Here is a 22,990-nt window from a genome sequence, read left to right as displayed (position 1 = left end):
TATGATTTTTCTATGAGTCTAACATACTATGATTAATATATAAATTTTTTTAATTCATAAAAATCAAACTCGTCAAATAAGTTTATAACAATTCAGTGCTCAGTTGACTAAGTTACACCATAAATGAATACTTTTCCTGCATTCGAATTTTAAGCATATTAAAGTATATACTTAATCCTTAGTTTAAATTAATATTATAATAATAATATGATCCTAAAACATTGGAGAAAAGAATTTTTAATTTATGTATTAATCTATAAAGTGGATGAAAGTAAAACGTCACAATTTCACAACGGTCTCTTCCTCCGCGCCAGTTAGTTATTGTTTGCCACCTTATTATATGCCACCACTTTCTCCTCTCCTCACTCCTTCAACCACACACACATTAACCCTCTCTCTCTCACTCTCTTTCTTCTTCTTCTGTATTCGTTTTTTTTGTGTGTGTTAAGTTTTTTGTTGTGTGTGTGTGGGAACATTACAATGACGGACATCACTGACGACATAGCGGAGGAAATCTCCTTCCAGGGCTTCGAAGATGACTGTAAATTGCTAGGGAACCTTCTCAACGACATTCTCCAGAGGGAGGCTGGCTCCACCTTCGTTGACAAGCTCGAAAAAATTCGAGTCCTTTCACAGGTTCTCATTTTTCTTTTCTTTTTTCTTTTCACTTAAAATAATTGTTTTTGGGTTTTTAATCAATACCCCACTTTTTTTTTTTTGGTGTTTTCTTTAATGGGTTTTGCTTCTTTACCTTTTCCTAGAATGATTGGAGTATGCTGTTAATGATCTTAACTTGATTTTGTGAATTTTCGGTGATGGGTTCTAATTTCTTTTTTCTTGTTATCTTTGTTCTTGTCGTTGTGATTTCATCACTGTTTTATCAATTAGTCTTTGGTTTTGTTCGGTTGTGGAGAAAATGGGCGAAGGTTGAAACATGACATGCGTAATGCATTTAGACTTTCATGATGCATGCATGTGGGGTTCTTGTTTTATGCAAAGACTCAAATAATGACTGAGCTAAACCTCTTATGCTGGAAATTTAATTGCTTTTTTAGTTAGTTTTTGGGTTCCTCATGTTACGAATGGAATCTTCAATATTCCATGTTCAGTTTGGAAATTCAATTGCTTTGTATCAGTTACAGTTTTTGCCTTTAGTGAATCATCATTTTGGTTCGTGAAAGTGTAATGCATTGTCACAGAAATTCATCCTTGAAATTAAAGAAATTTCTAATAAGTCTCTAGAATTCATTAAGTCCTTAAACATAACTACTTATTGCCATTTTGGTCCCTAAACATTTATTAATATTATCATTAATTCACAATTTTCTTATATTTTTGGACTAATGTGATAGACAGATTGTATTTTCAGGAACTTATTTAAAATTTCCTTAGTTTTAGCTTTTAGCTAGGGACTATATGTAAGAACTAATGTAACAGACTCAAATGGTGGTTTACTCTTTTTTTTCCTAACAAGCAACAGTGCTAACAAGAAATGTAGCGTGTCATCCAATCATGAATTGCCATATAATTGAAAAATTGACCTTTATTCATGTGTGATTTCGTTGGTAATTGGTTAACAGTGTAACAATCTTTATCGCTGGGAGTTGAAAATTCCTTAAGAGTTTGTTTTGGTATTTAGAGTGCTTGTAATATGAGACAAGCGGGAATGGAGGACTTGGCTGAGATGCTAGAGAAGCAATTGGCTTCAGAGTTATCCAAGATGACGCTGGAAGAAGCTTTGCCCCTTGCTCGTGCCTTTAGCCATCATCTTACTTTGATGGGTATAGCTGAAACCCACCATAGGTATACATTCTTGTCTCCAACTATTGTTGTCTTTTTATTCCATTAGTTGATAATTTGTCTTGTCTTTATTTGGCTGAGCTCTGTGCAAAATTAAGCCGCAATCTCTCCAAAATAAGCCGAACCTTTGACTAATAACAACATTGAGGGAATACTATACTTCTTTAATCTAAGATTACCCCAGTATGATAGTCTTGAACAAGTTATGTTTTTGCAGGGTTCGTAAAGGAGGAAATATGGTTCTTGCTGCAAAATCTTGTGATGATATCTTTAACAACCTGTTGCAAGATGGGGTTTCTCCAGATGAGCTTTATAAGACAGTGTTCAAGCAGGTCTGTGGTTTTGTTCCTCATTTCTGGTTAATCTGCATAGTCTGAGACGTATAGATGAAAATAAGTATATGATCTTTCGTTGTCTATGCACTCTGCAAGCTGAGATTAAAGCATGTAATTATTTTCTTTCTTGACAATTATCTTGTTATTAATTTAGTGAAACATTATGTGTGTATTGCCAGGGATTTTAACAGAATCTGGTTCCAATTGCTATTGTCATTCAAAATCTAATTTCATTTATGTTGCCACAGGAGCATGAAATTGTTCTCACTGCTCATCCCACTCAAATTAACCATCGTACCTTGCAATATAAACACCTTAAAATTGCTGTGAGTTGTTCTCTTTTCTGAATATATTAAATTACTGGAGGCTTGAGCCTTTAACTTTATGATATCATCTCTCAAATATTATGGAAGTGTGTTGTCTCTAACTACTTTTTCACCTTCAAGCAGCATCTTTTGGATTATAATGATTGACCTGATCTTAGCCCTGAAGATCGAGATATGTGGATTGAAGATCTGGTACCATTCTTGAACTATTTCCAATCTGGTACCATTCTTGAACTATTTCCATTCTACTTAACCACCGGTGTTTGTACCCCAAAAGTAAAAAATCCACTAGTTTTTCAGTGTGGTAGATTATCTTTAAATGTGAATGGATAGTGGATTTCCTTTTTCTAACACACTTTATTTCTATTCTCATCAATCATATTGGCTTTTTTAGGTGGGAGAGAAAACTTCAATATGGCAGACAGATGAACTTAGGCGTTCAAAACCCACTCCAGTTGATGAAGCTAGGGCAGGTAAGCTGGTTGAGTATTATATGTTAGATATACTTTACCTCTTAGCTTTAGGCTTTTTAGTTGTTCCTAAGAATGGTCTATGGCCATTTTGACCAAGTGTTCAAGAGTTTTGTCCTTGTTATCCCCAAAGGCACCTACATGAACACATAATAAATCAATCTTTTAAGAGAGAATCCTTGACAATTTATATGTGTTAGGGTATTGAATATCCCTAACAGCAGAGAAAACAAGAGAAACAGAAAATAGAAGAATATACGGAAAATACTGGGAGCAAACTGAATTTATTCAAGAAGGAAACCTTCTTCCAAGGGAAAACCCTTTACAATTTCTAATTCTTCTCTACCCCCTCCTCTAATGAGAATACTCTTATTTATAATATCCTAATCCAACTAATTGATAAAGATAGAATAATAAAGATAAAGATAGAATAATAAAGATTAGATGATAGAATAATAAAGATAAAGATAGAATAATAAAGATAGATGGCCCTAAAGATTAAACTAATAACTAATTCGATCCTATCTCCCGTGTAGGGGCTTTCTTCCTTCTAGAATAGACCCTCCAGATAACTGGTCTATATTGAGATCTAACAATATGTCATCTCTTGCATGATTTGATTCACTGTTAAAAAAAAAAAGAAGTGGAAGAATCCCTTGGTTTATTTATTTTTCAATTCTCCCAGTATTGAATATTGTGGAGGAGTCACTCTGAAAAGCTGTTCCTCATTATTTACGTCGAGTTAGCAGCGCTTTAAAGAAGGTTTGTCATCTTTAATTTATGTCAATTAACTTGTACATTCTTTCTCTTTAAGATTTTCAGTGCAATTTATCTTTCCTTGCAGCACACAGGAAAACCACTTCCATTGACTTGCACTCCAATAAAATTTGGATCTTGGATGGGAGGTGATAGAGACGGAAACCCAAATGTGACAGCAAAGGTAGCATCTTCAAATATCCATTCATGCTGCCTGTACTTTTACTATGTGATTTCATTTTCTCAAATAACTACATGATTCTTTTTCAACACGTGAGAAGTTTTCTAGTAGTGGAAGCATAGTTGAATCTGTAATATCATTATATTATTGACAACCTGAAGATGTCCAGTATTACTGCCTGTCATTTTGGAAAGTGCAAGTTTAATGATGATTGAACTGGGAAAACTGCAGACAAAAATAAATGAGCTTTTAACATGCAAAATATTTGTTTGAATAATCTTCTTGGAACTTTTCCAATATTGTACTTTTTAGTCAAATTTTATATTGTCTCAGGCTAGGATAAAAGAGGTGGGTAATTTTGGGCAGTTGATAGCCAATGTAAAATTACATTGAATGTATTTTAGACATGAATAGCCTGAGAATTTGGTTTTTAACTGAACCCAGTAACATTGTGTGATCCATGTAGCTAACATCACTATTGTTGTTATTGTTCTTTAGATATGGACAGAAAAATGGCTTTTAAAGAAAAATTGGTTTCTGATATTAACTGATCCGTGTTTGACTCCATCAGGTGTGGGATAAAGCTTGATTGTGGTCGGTGTTGATGTTACTACAGTTGAAGGATGTGCTTTGCTGTTTCAATTACTAAAGTTTGTAGCGTGTAATTCAAACATTACGAATAAATTACAAGAAATTTTTTTTCTTACCTAGGAGTGGGATTTTCTTGAAGAATATTTGCGTTTGATTTGACCCTGTTATTCAAATCTGATTGTGTAATTGGTTTTCGTTTTGTTCTTCAGGTCACAAAAGATGTTTCACTTCTGTCAAGATGGATGGCGATTGACCTCTACATTCGGGAAGTGGATGGCCTAAGATTTGAGCTATCCATGAACCAGTGCAGTGATAAGTTGTCAGAACTGGCACATGAAATTCTAAAAGGTTTGTCTGTTTAGTTTTATATTTGTTGATATCTTCCAAATGCTAATGGGCATAGCAGTCATCTTTGTTTTATATCATGTGACCTCTGGATACTGTTTGTCAAGAAGTAACACTAGTTCATGTGCACAGGCAAATTGAACCACTTAAAGATAGTATAGTTTTTTATTTTTTTTCTTTATTGTGTTAGATTATCATGTGAATTTGATGGTCCTTTTGAAACCCTTAATATTACCGTAATATTTTGAATGATTATATTATGCTCTATCTATTTATCCTTGAGGCTTTGGTCATTCATTTAATCCCTCTTTGGTCTTCTTTTATGCATTACTTCTTTGGTGCATCAAGGCATTGTCCTCTTGGCTTGGAAATTCCTTTAAAAATTATCCTGACGTATCTCTTTTGTGGCCTTACTAATAACTCAAACTTATCAAAATACGCCTGTGTTTTGCTCTTTTACTTTTCTCTTGTTTCCGTAGACACCAACCTGTCAACTTTTACCTCCAATCCACTTTGTCAAATCTTTTCCAATTGAATGATATGAGATTGACAATAGTTGTATACGTGTGGTAAAAGCTTTGAGGTCTTTTTTATATGTTTCCTCGGAATGTTTTTGCAAAAGGTTTCATATGATGAGGCAACAAAATCTGCTTTTTCAAATGGAAAGTTTTCTTCCGGCATGAAAATAGTTTGTAGATACTACAAAGTATTTTAAACCTTGGTGTGAGTTAGACTAATATAGATACACTATAGTATTTGATGATACACTGCAAGTGAAATGGTCATCCATTTATTGTTCTATTAATGCACTCACAATGTCTTTACATGATTAGCTGAAGATTTTTCTATATGATTTGTTCTTCTAGACTACGCCTTGTCACTGTTATATCCTCAAAGATATCTTTGATACTCTTTCAATCCACTTTTAAGACTTGATGATCACTTCTTTCTCTTCAGAAGGTAATGATGAGGAGGATCACCATGAGCACTGGAATGGATCTATGAGTAGAAGTCAGTCAAAACATCCTAATCAACAAGCTTCACCACTTCCGACTAAACTTCCAGCTGGAGCTCATATACCCTCTTGTGCTTGGCCTGGTACGTATAATTTTTCAAAAAATTGCTGTCTGGTTTTTTGTTTGCATATCCTGTTTTTAACTGGCATGTTCTTTTCTTCTGTAACTGCAAAAAAATATTTACTTGTTGAGTGGCTTCTAACTTTAATAATCTTTAACAATTTTTAATTAAGGAATGATGCCCATTGCTGATTGCATGAACAAATGAATTGGAATCCTTCCAATCCTTTGAATAACTTCTCATGCTATCATGCATGAGGAATATAGTGCAATTTTATTCATATGCCGACATATATAAATTCTTGACCCAATCAAATATGTTATTAACTTATTATCTATTAGTATGAAGTTCTGGTTTGAATGTTACATTTCATGTAGAAGAGGGTGGATCTGAGTATCCCAGACACATGCCAGGAGCTGATCACAAGCAACCCAATCACAAGGTAGATCAATTCAGTAGATTTCCTAATTTGCCATTGAATCCTAGATAATACATGTGTACATATATTCACTGATAGGGTGGTGAGACTTCAAGTTCAACTGAGAGCAATGGTGGCAGTCAAAATGTCCGTTCGTCAATACCAATTTTACCAAATTCCAGTTCTTCATTAGTTTCAATGACATACTCTCCTTCTTTCAACTCTAGTCAACTTGTTGCTCAGAGGAAACTGTTTGCAGAATCCCAAATAGGAAGGACCAGTTTTCAGAGGCTTTTGGAGCCAAACTCAGGTTCCTGGAATTGCTCCTTATAGAGTTGTCCTTGAATATATAAAAGATAAGGTATTACTTCTGGTTTACTTCAACAATGCTTCAAAATTGGTTGCATGGACACATGTATTCAGTTTCTGCTGTTTTATTTTGTACAAAACTATGCTGCTTATGTCTTAGGAGTTTTTAGCTTTATAACCTGGCAGGCATGTACTAAATGTGCCCGTGTAGACTGTAGTTTGCAAATGAAATAAATGATATTGCATAACTTTTTGTTTGTTTGTTTGGGTTGGTAGAAACTACATTTTGGTTTAGAAGTGAAGTTCCACGGCAAATAATTTGGAAATATTGGGAGTCCAAAATATTTTCCCGTAAATGGACAATCTAAAACCATATTTTTTTTTTTTATCTTATCTTTATTTATGTTGTTGGCTTGATTTTTCCTTTAGGGAGAAAGACGTGGTTATGAAATTAAGTCAGCAGAACCACTAAGGATTGATATTATTGTAGAAAACGTTGTGGCAAATAAAGCTCTACGAGATTGATTTCAGCATATATTGATATTTTCTGTATTATTTGTAGATAAAGAGTGAAGGACTTTTGAACTTGAGTCTTGGCACTACGGATTTGAAATTCAATTGCAAAATGTCTTTGTGTAGAATGACAGATAGCAGACACATGGATCATTAATTTATATGCGTTATTAGGAACGTTCCTGGATATGATGAAATCATATTGCTTTTTGGTCAAAGACTGTTAAATGTACTAATCTTGAGATCAATCCTATTTGCTTTGTTCCACGGCTTTCACAGTGAAGATTATTATATAGATAGAACCATATATACGTTAGGATATGCATAGTATGAAAAATATATTTTCCTAGTTTTGATTTGAATATTGTCTGTGGAGGATTTGTATCCTGGGGTGCCATTAAAACTAAATCACATCTACATTTTTATTGAATATGCAGATTTTATATATTGTCTTAATAACCGGTAATATTATCTTTCGTTCCATGTGTTTAGCTTCTGAGAACTCGTAGACGGTTGGAGATTCTTATCGACATGGTCCATCTAAACATGATCCTATGGATTATTATGAAACAAAATATCAGCTTTTGGAACCTCTTCTCCTTTGTTATGAATCTTTGGTATTCTTTCTTTTCTACCCTTTTACCCTCTAATATTGTGCAGAATTATCATTTAGCTCTACATTTCTCCAGCAATTATGTGGATCTGGGGTGCTAGCTGATGGTCGACTAGCTGATCTGATTCGAAGAGTTGCTACTTTTGGCATGGTGTTAATGAAGCTTGACTTGCGTCAGGTATGTTTCAAAGTCTTTTGTTCATTATTGTTTGGATAATCAGTTGTGGCCTGAAACTAGCAGTGTGACAGGAATCAAGCAGACATGCTGAAACCATTGATGCAATTACAAGGTATTTGGATATGGGTACATACAGTGAATGGGATGAAGAAAAGAAACTGGACTTCTTAACTAGAGAGTTGAAAGGGAAGAGACCACTGGTTCCTCCCAGTATAGAGGTGAGATTGTTATACATAGCAAAGCTTTACAAGCTCTATATCCAGTAGGATGGTAAAACTTTTCATTTTAAGAAAAGGAAAGAAGTTGATATTTAAATTATTTTGAGCTTCTTTTCATTTTTCAATATTATTGATTGAAGTTTGAGAGTTTATTTTGCATAACTTTAGTCTACAACTTTGACTGGTTACATTACCTATAACTTGCTTTTTGTTCTTTTTAGGTTTAAAGTTAAACTCTAGATCTATGAACTTAGTTTATGGTGTAAACCAAGGCTAGTACACTACACTTTGAGGAAGTTCAAAGCCAGCTAAAAGTCAATTCAAACTTTGATACAAATTTACCCAAAATAAGGACTGAAACTCCTTCTGTAACTGCCTATATCAGCAAATATTACAAACATCAACTGGTTCAATTAATCATACATATCTTTTTCCTAATTTCAGTTAAGCTCATACCCCTTATCAAAATATCTAGAACAGAACATGCGACTGAAACTGTGTATTAGCACCTCAACATTCCTCCTTGATACGTAAACAGAGCTTCCAAGGAGTGGTTGATTTTCTTGCTCAAGAGTTGTTCAACCAGAATGCATCTATCATACTACACACCTACACGATCACTTTACAAAAAAAGATGAGAGAGAAAGAGAGAGAGAGAGGGAGAGAGAGAGAGAGGGCGCGAGAGAAGGAGAGTGACAGACAGAGACAGAAGAAATGAGAGATGGAGCGAAACAGACACGGCGAGGACGAGTGTGAAGCAGTATCGAAACACGGCGAGGACTAGCACAAACAGAAGAACTCCAAACGGTTCCCCTTCAAGGAGATGGAGGAGTATGGATTGAAGGGAAGAACCATATGGAGGGCGACCAGTCAACATTTTCGGAAGGGACAATGACTACGCTGAGGAAGAAAACTGGACTAAGGTGGTAAGTAGAAGATCAATGAAGGTTATGCAGAAATCCTCTTTAGCGGGAAGACAATCACAAAATCTGGAGATAGGGGACAACAACAAACACTATCGCCTTAACTGGAGGAACAATGCCGACATTACCTCCTTTTATTTCACCCATTTCCCCGACGAAGCTAATGAAGAGTTGCTATGGAGGCACTTCAAAAACTGGGGTGACGTACGTGAAGTATACATCGCTAAAAGGCTCAACAAGGATGGCAGGAGATACGGGTTCATGCGGTTCAAGGGAGTCTCGGATGCAAAAGGATTGGAGGTGAGACTGGACAACATCTTCATCAACGATTGTAAACTATTTGTCAACCTTCCTAGGTTCGACAGATCAGTTCGGAATACAGAGTTGCAGAAAAAGAACCCCATTAGGAGGAAGTACACCGACGAAGCAAGTAAGCCCTGCGGGGTAACTACTGGTGCTCTTCGGAGATCATATGTGGACGTGATGACTAACGGGGGGGGGGGGTGCCAAGGAGACAAAAGGGCAGACGAGGCACAAACACCAACTATTCTGATCAACCCAGATGAAGGTGGGGAATATTGGTGTAACGAAACCTGGGTGGGCATGCTAAAGAAGGTGATGGAGGTGGAAACCTTAGAGGATCGTATCACTTGGGAGTTAGGATATAACGTCCGCACTAAGTTCCTCGGAGACGACATGGTTCTTCTCCCTGGGATGTCCGATGACAAAGCTCAACTCCTCATTCAATCAGAGACGGAAAGCGATGATTCTCTCTTTTACTCACTGGAGAAGTGGACGCCGAAATGTAGACCCAATAACAGGGTTGTTTGGCTCCAGCTGTGGGGATTTCTGATACAGGTGTGGGAAATGAAAAATCTCAGGAGGGCTGTAGCTGCTATTGGGGATGTCATCGAGTCAGACGATGACACAGAGGACCGCCGACGATTGGACCGGGCTCGAGTATTGGTGCGGACACCGCTTCCGCCGTTGATAAGGTCGGAGGTCATCGTCCGTGTGGGGGAGCTTGAGTATCGGGTATGGATTGTGGAAGAGACAGGGTTCGAAGGTGGGTCGAACCGGAAAGGAAGCTCGCCGTCCGATGGGTGGTCGGAGATGATAACATCAGACGACGAAGGGGAGGTTGGCGATGTTCTTGACGACACTAATACCAATTTCTCCTTCTCGCCGGAGCTGCCCAACCAGAAATTGTCTCCGTCTCGTACCCAACGGGCAGAAGGAGGGACCGATGTGCGCTGTTGTGATCTTAGACCCCTGGGTAATATCCAGGCAGACGTTACACCCAAAGAAAAGTCAAAAGGCACTGTAGAAGGTATGCTGGGCTCTAGCTTTGGTAAGCTCAACCTAGGGGACAGCTTCGCAGGAACAGAAGAGGAAGCTGCTAACACCAAAGAGGTAACCTGCTATAATACCCTACATGATGATCGAAGGCACAGGAATCACATAGAGGGAAAGTATTTGAATGGTGGAGCGAAAGTAGCTGCTGACCAGACCTTTATCGGGGAAGAAGAGGGACATGTCACGCAGTCTCTCTCTCCTTCTTTATCGGGGCAGATTCAACAAGGAATTGGGCCAGGTTGCATTAAGGGCCCAATTTCGACTCAAGGAGGGTGTAATAAAGAAGACATCCACCCAGTTGAGCTTTTGGGGGTGCAAGCTGTGCAGAATCAAAAAGAGGGTGGGCTAAGTAATGATTTAGGCCCAATTTTGAAAACTGACGGGTGCCATAAGGAGGAATCCCTACCTGTAATCCAATCCATAAAAGAGACTCCAGACAAGTATTCTAAAGTTTACTTTCGACAACAAAACTCTCTCTTTAAGGCCCGACTCTCACAGATTGAGGAAAAGCATCCTCAACTTCAAGATGGCATCCAGGCTCTAGCAGATCAACTTGCCAATCAGGATAAGGTCAAAAATCAGAGTTACGTGGACTCAGAAAGGAGGTTAAAAAGCATAATTGAGTGCAGTGATAAGGTGTTGCAAGAGGCTCAACAATTATGGCATCTCGGAGAAAACTTAGGCATGGAGACAGTTACAGATAACCTACATTTCCTTCACAGTTATGCTTCTATGGAGTGTAGAGACAGAAAAGAAGCTAAGGAGTTGGGGAATAGGAAACCTCTTAAATGAATATCCTATCCTATAACATTAGAGGGTTGGGTAAAGGTATTAAGTGGGCCTCTATCAGGAATTTGGTTGGGAAGCATAAGATAGATCTTCTTTGTTTGCAAGAAACAAAGAGGGATTCCGTTGACAAGGCACTTTTTGTAATGAAGAATCAGCTGAAAGAATGAGTATCTTGTAGGGGACTTCAACTGCATTAAACACCCAGCTGAAAGAATGGGAAGCACTCTTTGTAATGCAGACACTAATCTTATAGCTGAATTTAATGAGTGGCTCGCTGAAATGGAGGTAGATGATATTCCTTGCTTGGGCAAGCCCTTTACTTGGGTTAGGCCTAATGGTTCTTGTAAGAGCAAGTTAGACAGAGTGCTGGTCTTTGATGATTGGGTATCCAAGTGGCCTGATAGTTCCCAACACAACCTTGAAAGGAACTACTCAGATCATTGCCCTATCATTTTGAATTCTAAAAATATTGATTGGGGCCTTAAGCCTTTTAGGGTTTTTGATGCTTGGTTGCACAATAAGGACTTCAATAAGGTGGTGAGGGACTGCTGGTCTGCTAATCAACCTATGGGATGGGGGGGATATGCCTTGAAATGCAAACTTCAGAAAATTAAGCAAAGGTTAAAAACCTGGAGCAAAGAAAATTGTGGAGACTTGGGCAACAAGGTGAAGCTAATCCAGCATAAGCTAAATGACTTGGAGAATTCCCTCACAGCTCAACCTACTGATCAACAAGTTCAAGAGCTCAAGAAAGCCCAATCTGACCTTTGGGAGCAATCTATTCTTCATGAATCAATATTGCGACAGAAGTCTAGATGTAAGTGGATCAAAGAGGGAGATAGCAACACTTCCTACTTCCACAAAATCATTAATTCCAACAGAAGGAGGAATGCCTTGAGGGGGATGCAAATTAATGGTAGTTGGGTAGAAAACCCTTCTGCCATTAAGGATGCAGTTCTTCAGCATTTTAAAGGCAGATTTGTTGAACCTTACCTGCACAGACCCAACTTAGATGGGGTCTCTTTTAATGTCTTGCCTTCAATCCAAAGTGAGATGTTGGTGGAACCCTTCAAAGAGGAGGAGATATCTAGTGCAGTGTGGGCTTGTGGCAGTGAAAAAAGCCCAGGGCCTGATGGGCTTAATTTTAGCTTCATTAAGCACTTCTGGAAGGAGCTGAAACCTGAGTTCCTTAGGTTCTTCTCAGAATTTTATGTGAATGCAGTCTTCCCCAAGGGTCTCAACTCATCATTCATTGCTCTTATCCCCAAGATCAAGGACCTTCAACTTATTAGTGATTTCAGACCAATATCTCTAATAGGCTGTGTCTACAAAATTATTGCCAAAGTACTATCAAATAGGCTTAGCAAGGTTATGAATCATCTCATAGATGAAAGGCAATTAGTTTTTGTTAAAGGCAGACAGTTGCTTCATGGAGTTTTAATTGCTAATGAGGTTGTTGAGGAGGTTTGGAGATCTAAGAGACCTTGTTTGGTGTTCAAAGTTGATTTTGAAAAAGCATATGACTCTGTGTCTTGGCATTTCCTCTTTTACATGATGAGAAGAATGGGGTTTAATGAAAAGTGGATTGGCTGGATTAAGGGGTGTCTTTCATTAGCATCAATATCTATACTAGTGAATGGAAGTCCTACTTCTGAATTTAAACCTCAAATAGGCTTGAGACAAGGGGATCCATTGGCTCCCTTTTTGTTTGACCTAGTTGCTGAAGGCTTGACAGGCATGATGAGGGTAGTTGTTTCCAAAAACTACTACCACAATTTTATGGTGGGAAAGAAAAAGATCCCAGTCAACATACTACAATTTGCTGATGATACTATCTTCTTTAGGGAACCATCTATGGATAATGTCACAGTTATTAAGGCTATTCTCAAAAGCTTTGAAATGGTATCTGGTCTCAGAATTAACTTTGCTAATAGCCAATTTGGTGCAATCGGCCAAACCGAGGACTGGTGCAGATTTGCAGCTGATTACCTGAATTGTGGCCCCTTGCAGTTTCCATTCAGTTACCTAGGGATGCCTATAGGTGTCAATCCTAGAAGGAAGGTGGTGTGGGAGCCCATAATTAGAAAATTCGAGGCTAAGTTGAATAAATGGAACCAGAGAAATGTCTCAATGGCAGGCAGAATTACTCTAATAAGTTCTGTCTTGACAGCTTTGCCTCTGTTTTACATGTCTTTTTTCAGGGCCCCTTCAGTAGTGATAAATAGGCTTACTACTATCCAAAGACACTTTCTTTGGGGTGGAGGTGCAGAAGGTAAAAAGATAACTTGGGTGGCTTGGGATCAAGTGTGTGCTCCTAGAGATAAAGGAGGCTTGGGAATCAAAAACATCAAGGCTTTTAATAGAGCCCTCCTTATCAAGTGGAAGTGGCTAATGTTCCAACAACCCGACCAATTATGGAGTAGAATTCTCACTTCAAAGTACAAGGGGTGGAGAGGATTGGAAGAGGGCCTTCCTAAGCAAACCCATTCCTTTTGGTGGTCTGATTTGAGGTCTATAATTCATCACAGTAGCATGGGTGATGTCTTAAAGCAGTTTCTTTGGAAATTGGGCAGTGGTGATCAAATACTATTTTGGGAAGACTCTTAGGTGGGTGATGGAATAACTCTTAGAGATAAATACCCAAAATTGTATCAAATATCCTCTCAAAAATTTCAGACAGTGGAAAGCATGGGGTCCTTTGGAGAAGCTGGTTGGGAGTGGGAATTCTCATGGAGAAGAAATCTTTTCGACAATGAGTTGGGAAGAGCTTCAGCCTTTATTGAACAGGCTACAACACTAAGCCCTAATGCAGCTTTGAAGGATTATTGGGTGTGGGGAGCTGACCCAAAGGGAATCTTTACTACTAGAACTGCCTATCTTTGTATTAAAGGTGATCAGCCAATTGGCTACCTAAATCGTGGCTTCAGTCAGCTGTGGGAAATCAAAGTACCTCCTAGAGCCCTATCCTTTGCTTGGAGACTACTTTGGGATAGGTTACCGACTAAGGAAAACTTAATTAGAAGGCAAGTTGTAATTGAAAATGATCTTTGCACCTTTTGCCAAAGCCAAGTTGAATGTGCCTCTCATCTCTTTTTCACTTACAAAAAAGTTATGCCAACGTGGTGGGAGTTTAACTCTTGGGTCAAGGAAGACAGAGTTATGCACTGTAGGCCTGGGGACAACTTCTCTCAGCACTTCTCCTTGGCTGGTTTGAGGGATTCTAATAGAAAGTGGAAGATTTGGTGGATAGCAGCTACAATATCTATTTGGAACCTTAGAAATGACATGATTTTTAAAAATCAACCGTTTGTCATCCCTAAGCTGGTGGATAATGCAATCTTTCTCACCTGGTCTTGGTTGAGGGGGTGGGAAAAGGATTTTGTTGTTCCTTTTCAGCAATGGTCCTCATTTATGTCTTTGGCCTTTACCTAGTGTGGGGTGTATGGTTGGGTTTTGTAGTTTTCTTTGTTGGGTTGCTATTTTGTTGCTTATGTTTTCATGTCTCAGGAGATGGCATCTCCTTTGTATCTTTGTAGCAAAAAGAATACATCAAACCGCTCCATACAAGCCTATGGCCTATCCTATATAGAGCCTAGGTTAAGCCAAACTTTTTTTTTTTATAAAAAAAGTTAACCTTATGCATAAAATTTTATAAAAAAAACTTATTTGGTTAAAAGGTAAAACTATAGGTCATTTAAAAAATCTTTTAAATGTAAGTTAAGTAAATATATATTTTTATTAACATTATTGATTAATAAAAAATATTATCAATATGATTTTTAAATAATTATTATTAAAATCAACAATTTTATCATATACGACAATGTATAATTGAAGGAAAATATACTTATATATTAATTTTTTAAAATAATGTAATTATCTCCCTACAAAATTTATTACATTTGTTTTTACAAGTTTATGACAAGTGTTGTAATCGACTATTATTATCCGTCCCAATAAACTAAATTAAGTTCATTCTATGGTAGTTGATGGATGTCCATTCCATAATGGGGTTTTGTTACATGCACCCAGCATAATAGATGGTGCACCCATCAAACGAGTGTTGAAGCTCAAGGATTGTCCAATCCATAAGTGGTCCAAATATTTTCTTTCTATTTTTTTTTAAAAACGTTTTACAAATTAATTTAAAATTAATGACCCAAACAAGAATCAAACCTTCGAACCAACTGAATTAATAAATTAATTATATTATAAAATAATTAATATCACTATATGTAACACTAAAAGTTTTAATATTTAATGCGCATGAAAGTTTAGATAATAAATTTTGTAACAATTAATTTTGATCTAACAATTAATTTGTTTACACATGTTCGTAGAAAAACAACCACTAGACCACATGTCATTCACTTATTGGATAATTCAACACTGCAGAAGTTGAGTGTTGACTAGCAACATAGTAACAATGAGGTGAAACAAGAGCCTAAAAGAAATGGAGAACAAAAACAACAACAGTGGCGAGTCGGAGCTGCGGGTGGTGGTTGTCATCTTCCTCTTGAAGGGCAGATCGATCCTCCTTGGTCGCTGCCGCTCCGCTGTCGGCAATGCCACCTTCACCCTTCTAGGCGGCCACCTCGAATTCGGTCACTCCCTTACTCTCTCTCATATTATGTTTTTTTTTTCGTCAAACATTTTGAAAACGAAATAATCAAGTAATGCTTAGTTTTGTTTTTATATTATTATTATTATTATTATTATTATTATTATTATTATTTGAACTTAATATGGGCGTAAAAATAACTTAGAATTTTATATAAATTATGAATTTTTATTATTATTAAACTGACCTTAGTTAGTGCAGCTTATATTTTTTAAGTGCAAATTTTATTTGTGTTTGGTTTAATTTTGATGCTTTATTATTAGTAAAACAAAATTGTATTATTAATTAAATAAAACATGTTAGTAATATATTTTTTTAAATATTCTTTTAAACATAATCTTTATTATGAACTATTTTTTTAAAAGAGTTTTATTTTTAAATTTTTAATAAATTTTAAATAAAAAAATGTGTTAGAATTAGATGATTATGTTCCTAATACTTTTTAATTAAAGTTACTCTAAGCATTATTATTAAAGTAATTTTTATAAAATAAAATTAAAAATTATCATTTATAATTAAAACCCACCAAGGTTAGCTGGGTGAAAGGAAAGTTATTAAGTTTGTATGATGTTTTATGTTTAAACTCCATTACTGTTATTGTAGATAACTAAAAAAATATAGTACTTTGTTTAATAATTAAATGATGAGAAGAATTATGCATAGATAGTGTAATATATTTTATAGAATCATCTAATCGCAATTCATCAGGTATGATAAGTTTGATTTATTCTATTAGTACATAGATAGTAAACTCTTAAATGATAGTATAAATATAACAAATTGTTAATTAAATTTATTTTATCTAACTAATTTGGGGGCATTTTAATTTTTCAGGAGAGTTTTGAAGAATGCGCAGCAAGAGAAGTGAAAGAGGAAACATAGTTGGACATAGGAAACTCAGATTTTGACCGTAACAAACTATGTTAGAGCAGCCAAAAAAGTGTCACTATGTGACCATTTTCATGAGGGCAATGGTGGACGTGGATGTAGTTAAAGAACAAGTTCCACAAAATCTTGAACCTACCAAGTGTGATGGTTGGGATTGGTACGAGTGGGATCATTTGTCACACCCTCTGTTTGGGCCTCTTGAGAAAATGGTCAAAGGAGCTTTCGATCCATTTCCAATTTGATTCTGGTAATTGGTATGATTTTGTTTTGTGAGGATTCTTCGATAATCGTACGTTTGGGCTAGGTTTAATATGCTTTTGTATGAAATTTTTTGTTTAGTTTAACATATTGTGATGAAAACAATTATGGTTTGAATGGCATTCAGGATGCACGTAAATTTGTAAAACGTCTAATTCAGAAGCAACATTGATAGTGTTTGAATTAGGGTTCATTTATTCAAACCTATTTATTAAAAAATATTTTTTAGATAAAATAAACAGATTTTTTTATATTTTGATATGTTTGAAACTGCTTTTGGTTTAAAAAAATATTAATTTTCTACTTCTTTTTTGAGAAGTTAACTTTATATGTTTCTTAAAAAAACACTTATTTCACAATTTTTTTAAAGTTTAAACAAACTGATCCTTAGTTAAATAATAAAAACAATCAATTATTTTATGTTACAAATTAATGTAAAAATAAAAAATAATTAATAATTCAATATTTTAAATATAAAAATTTAAATAACATTGAAGTCTAAGTTTTGACAAAGAAAGAATATTTTGGTAAAGTTAAAAAACATTAAAAAAAATTAAATTAAGAGGAGAAATTCATTTCATTATACATAACTATATTATTTGATGAATATTTTTAATTTTTTATAATTGTAGTTAAGTTGTTTTTATTATACATATAAATAGCAGGATTTTGGTTATATATATATAAAGTTTTAGATCATAAATTTTACTCTAAAAAATATCACACACTATATTCATGAACACCAAATCCTTTATCTTCAAAATATCATGTGTCTAATCATTTCGTCTAAATGGATGGACAAAATCTAGTATTGTTTTCTTCTAAATTCAATTCATTAGAAGACATTGTGGACATTTGTTTGGTACATTTAAGATCATGGTCATAGTTAAAAAAAGCATGATTAAATCATTTTTTTCTGCTGCCATTCCAATCTAGGAGCTTGTTTCGAATTTAAAATGGGAGGGAACAACGGTTTGAGAGCTTGAGGAATGAGAGTAAAATTGAAAGGAAATCTTAATATATATTTATACAAATCAAGTTGAGTCTTCAGCCAATGTTTCTCGCCCAAACTTAACGAAGGCTTTATGTATTTTTTTTCCAATTTGTTATTGGAATTTTGGCAAGAGTATTAAATCCTTCAGGTAGCAATAGCGATAAATAGAGTTGTCTCCACAAAAACTTGTGCAATAATTAGGTTATTTAATAATAAATTTAATAGACTATGAATTTCAATGTTATTAAGTGATCAAAAGTAAAGTCTTAAAAAAAGTAACTACAATTAGAAATATCATAAGGGGTTAAATTGTAATTTTAGAATTTTCTTAAGTCTTTTTTCGTGAAAATTAAAGTTATCATTTGAAGTATAACTTAATAAAACGAGATAACAAATTTGCGCAAAAACAAGTTTAGACGATGGAAACATATTTTAAAAAATAGAATATGTTTTTCAAACAAGATCAAATTCAAACACTATGTCAGTTTAAGACAAAAGATAACTAAAAAGAAAGTAAGACCCATATTTATATTGGTTTGTCTCTACCATTCAGACTAAGTTCAGTTTTTGGTTAGCAATCAAGTTTCACTAATTTCACAAAAGTTACAAGTATTTGTCACTGTTACTTTTAGCTCTCACAACAAAGTTTATCGTCAAGCTTTAACAACCGAATATTCTTTGTCCTACCAAGCCACTGTTGGTTCTATACAAATCAGAAGATATGTTGTTTGATTTGCTAACTGATTAAATCTTAATCATCTTACAAACAAATGTGAAATCTAAGCATTTAGTTTTTTGTCTTAGAGTATTCAAGATGTTTTGAGAGCTTTTCAAACTTTATAAGAATATACAAAGAGTTTTCTACATAAAGAATTTGAATGATAGCGTGTAGGTTCGTTACTCATTTCTTCAAAGCATCTAGTATTTATAGGTTTTCATTTTCAAGTGTTTGTTGTTTCTAAACGATTATAATTTTCCTTTGAGCTTGCATCTGAAGCTTGTGGTTATTAGATCATTTAATGCTTGCATTAAACGCATATCCTGCTTCATGCAGGAAAACCACTATGATTGGCTTTCGTGTTGATCACTATAACAAAAAATCAGTTCCTTTTAGTCAAAGTAGATCTATCACAGTAAAACACATCTTTTGATGTTGTTTGGAAACTTTTACAACTTAAACTTCATTTATTCTTCATAGGATTCGACAAATCCTGAAAGAATGTCTTGTGAGACAATTTCTGCCAAATGAACCTCAGACACAAAGTACTAAATGAAGTCTTAAATGTCATCTTTAATATTGTATCAGATAATGACTTATTCATACTTGTGTCTGAAATATCAAACAGAAGATCATGAAGCATAATCTGATATCACATAAGACAAAACTTTTAACCGTTGTATTAATTTGTATCTAATAAAAATAATTAAGGGTCTTGATTCATCTTAAAATATCTTTTGACTTAACAATAACAAAAAGTAAAGACAATTGCATAAGAGTAAAGAGTTAAAAAGGAATAAAGTTGATTGTTGATTTTTTTTTCAAACACTTGGTGTGCCCAGAAAACTTGGTTTGTATCAATGGATGAAATCATTGGAGATTAACTTCATTGGGTTAACGTAACATGCATTACAAATTATTCCTATTCAATTAAGCATATATTATCATTAACCTGCAATTTTTGCTAACCTTAATCTTTTAAGTGAGAAAACCAAAGTGTTTTGATTGCACTATCAATCCCTTGAGTAATATAATCAATTGACCAACAATATGAACTAGGGTTTTAAATGATAACCAATGATCGTTACCCTATCCCTAGCCATAAAGTTCATTGGTTGATCTCTTTTGTTCTCAATCCAATTTAATTTTGCAAAGCAATTGAATAGAGAGAATCATGCAATAAGATGATCAGACCAAGAAAAAATAATAAATATAGAAGAGAAACAATAATAGTACTTTATTGAATAAGGAAAATACAATAATTACATGTGAGCAGTATCCAATTACATTAAATCCCAACAAACAAAGGATTTAGCTACTCATAACCATGGGAAAAGAAAAATTGATAAACAGACAATTAGGGATGAATCTCTAAGCATGGAAACCAGCACACAACTCTCTCTTACCTTTGTGCCTTGGAATTCATATACTTTGGAACCGTTGCTTTGTGTTTTAGGCCACCTTTTTATACTACAAGTGGGCTCATAGCATTAGGAATTTCTAATAAACTCGTTTAAACGAGGCACACACGACTTGGTTAAGTGAACATAACATAAAAAGTCTTATAGGGGAATCACACCCCCGACGCTCAAGCAACACTGCAGACGATCTGAGTCTCTCTCTCATGCATCGTCCAACAACACAGACTGTCCATTGGCATCCTTTTATCGACCACATTATGGAGGTAGACATACCCTTGGGGTGGAAATCACTTAACCTCGAGCGATATGATGAGACAACAGATCCAGACGAGCATTTGGATGCCTTCCTAACATAGACAAACCTTTACACCAATGACGAGGCAATTCTATGTCGTGTCTTCCCTATATCCCTCGAGGGAGCAACATTGACATGGTATGGTGGACTCCCACCAAGATCCATAGATAGCTTCGACACCCTCATCGAACGATTCAGTGTGCAGTACGCCACCAGTAGGTCTCATTGGATGACCTTGGCTGCCTTGGCCAGTCTACGACAAGCAGACGATGAATCCCTCAGAAAGTTCATTGGCAAATTTGGGCGCACAGTCGTCCAGATCCGAAATCTCAACCCTAAGATAAAGTTGCATTCCATGCTTCTCGCACTACACCCTAGCAAGTTCGTAGATAGTTTGTGCAAAAAACTACCTGGTAGCATGGATGAGCCGCACGAACGAGCCAAGGGTTACATCCAAATAGAAGAAATGTCCAAATTCTGGAATGAAGTCTACCAAGTCAAACAAAAGTGTGAAAGATGCAAAGCAAACACCAAGACCGACTTGCACAAGTCGGACAAGAGGCACAAGCTAGACAAGCGCCAACCTCTCTCCAAAAGGCCCGGTATGAGCGTTACATACCATTGACGGCCAATCGTACCACGATTCTTGAGGAAGCCTTCGACCTGGAGGTACCTGTCCGGCTACCCCAAATGAAATCTCTGAGGCCAGGGTCAGACGCAACCAAGTACTGCAGGTTTCACCGCGATATTGAACACAACACCAAAGATTGTTGGGCCTTGAACGGCAAGATCGAAGAACTTATACAGGCTGGATACTTAGCCCAGTTTGTTAAGAGACCAGACCACTACCAGGAAGGAGCAAGGCCTAAAGGACATCAAGAGGAGCAACACAAGAACCAAGAAGTAGACAAGAGAAGACTGGAAGACCGAGGTAGACAGAGACAACAACCACAGCGGCATGAGCGACCACCTTAACCAGAATAGGAATCCGCCAGCACATCAGAGGTGTAATCAACACCATTGCTAGCGGCTTTTCCTATGAAGGACAGTCCAACCAGTCCTGAAAGCAGCACCTACACACTATCTGGGACATCAACATTAATTTTGTCGACACCTCCTATAGCGAAGTATCCCTCCTATCACCTTTACGGCACAAGGACTTCAGGGGCATCAATCTCGTCAACCAAGACAATCCCGGTGGTTGTCTCCATCATCATAGTGAATTTCATGGTGTCTAGGGTCCTCATCGACCAGGACAATTTCCCTAACATCCTGTATTGAAAAACATTCCAGAGACTCGAGGTTTCACCCGACATTGTCCACCTTTACGCAAGTCCACTCCTCGGCTTTATAGGCGAGAGAGTCGAAACCCGAGGCTATGTGGACTTAATGACCACCTTCGGTCAGGGCAAGCTCTCTAGGAGCTTCACCATCAGATATCTACTGGTTGACGAGACCACATCATACTTTGCCTTAATAGGAAGAAAGACACTCAAGGAATTGGGAGCCATATCCTCCATGCCCCATTTGACAACGAAATTCCCTACACTGACATGGGAGATTGTAATAGTTAAGGCTGACCAAAAGTAAGCACGCCAGTGCTATGCAGAGAGCCTGAAGGTAGCACCATATCCTCCCATTCAGGAGCCTGCCATGCCTCACCCTATAGTGGCTGAATGCACACAAGTCATGACAGTGGATGAAGGGTCTCATGTTCGAGCCTTAACTGTCTACCAAGCTAGCTTGGGCGGTGAATTTGACATAGATCCGCGATATGACACCTTCAACAGAGGCCTGAAACCCATTGAAGATCTTGCGCAGTTGCAACTTAGACCTAAATTGGGGTAGTGCACATGGCTTAATAGAGACCTCTCCGCTCATGAATACCGGTGCCTTGCTGACATGCTACGCAAAAACATTGATCTCTTTGCCTCGCAACCATTTGAAATGTCGAGAATCCACCTTGACATAATCTTCCACCAACTTGCTATCTGGCCCCAGGCCAAACAAGTATCATAGAAGAAAAGGAAGACGAGAGAAAAGTGGCATAAAGCTGTCAAAGAAAAGTTGACAAGCTACTCCACGCAAACTTCATCAGAGAGGTTAGGTTATGTACCTAGCTCGCCAATGTCGTCATGATAAAAAGGCCAACGGCAAAATGGCGCATGTGCATCGACTACATTGAACTGAACAGGGCATGCCCCAAAGATGCATACCCTATATCAGCATCGACAGGCTAGTCGATAGATCATTCGGGTTCTAGGTGCTAAGCTTTCTAGAAGCCTACTCCGGATACAACTAGATTAGAATGCATCTTCCAGGCGAGGAGAAAACAATATTCATCATTGAAGATGCCAAATTTTACTAAAGGGGTCATGCCTTTCGGCCTAAAAAAACATAGGCGCGACATACCAACGACTGATGGACTGAGTCTTCAAACAAAAAATCATATGAAATGTCGAGTATATGTGGACGACATAGTTTTCAGTCTCAAGCATATCCCAACATGTGGCGACAAGGAAGAAGTCTTCGGGGAACTACAAAAATACGAATGCGCCTTAACCCTAAAATATGTACTTTCGGAGTAGGCGGCGACA

General features: G+C 36.6%; 1 pseudogene; it reads left to right on the top strand.

The window, feature by feature from the left end:
* The first annotated feature begins 420 nt into the window (after positions 1-420).
* Positions 421-17,131, top strand: LOC114404745 (annotated as a pseudogene).
* Positions 17,132-22,990: the final 5,859 nt, after the last annotated feature.

This window comes from Glycine soja, unplaced genomic scaffold, assembly GCF_004193775.1.
Source record: "Glycine soja cultivar W05 unplaced genomic scaffold, ASM419377v2 tig00106162_1_pilon, whole genome shotgun sequence".
Lineage (NCBI taxonomy): Eukaryota > Viridiplantae > Streptophyta > Magnoliopsida > Fabales > Fabaceae > Glycine > Glycine soja.
Note: the sequence above shows the minus strand (reverse complement) of the source record. Positions and strands in the feature narration are given on the sequence as shown.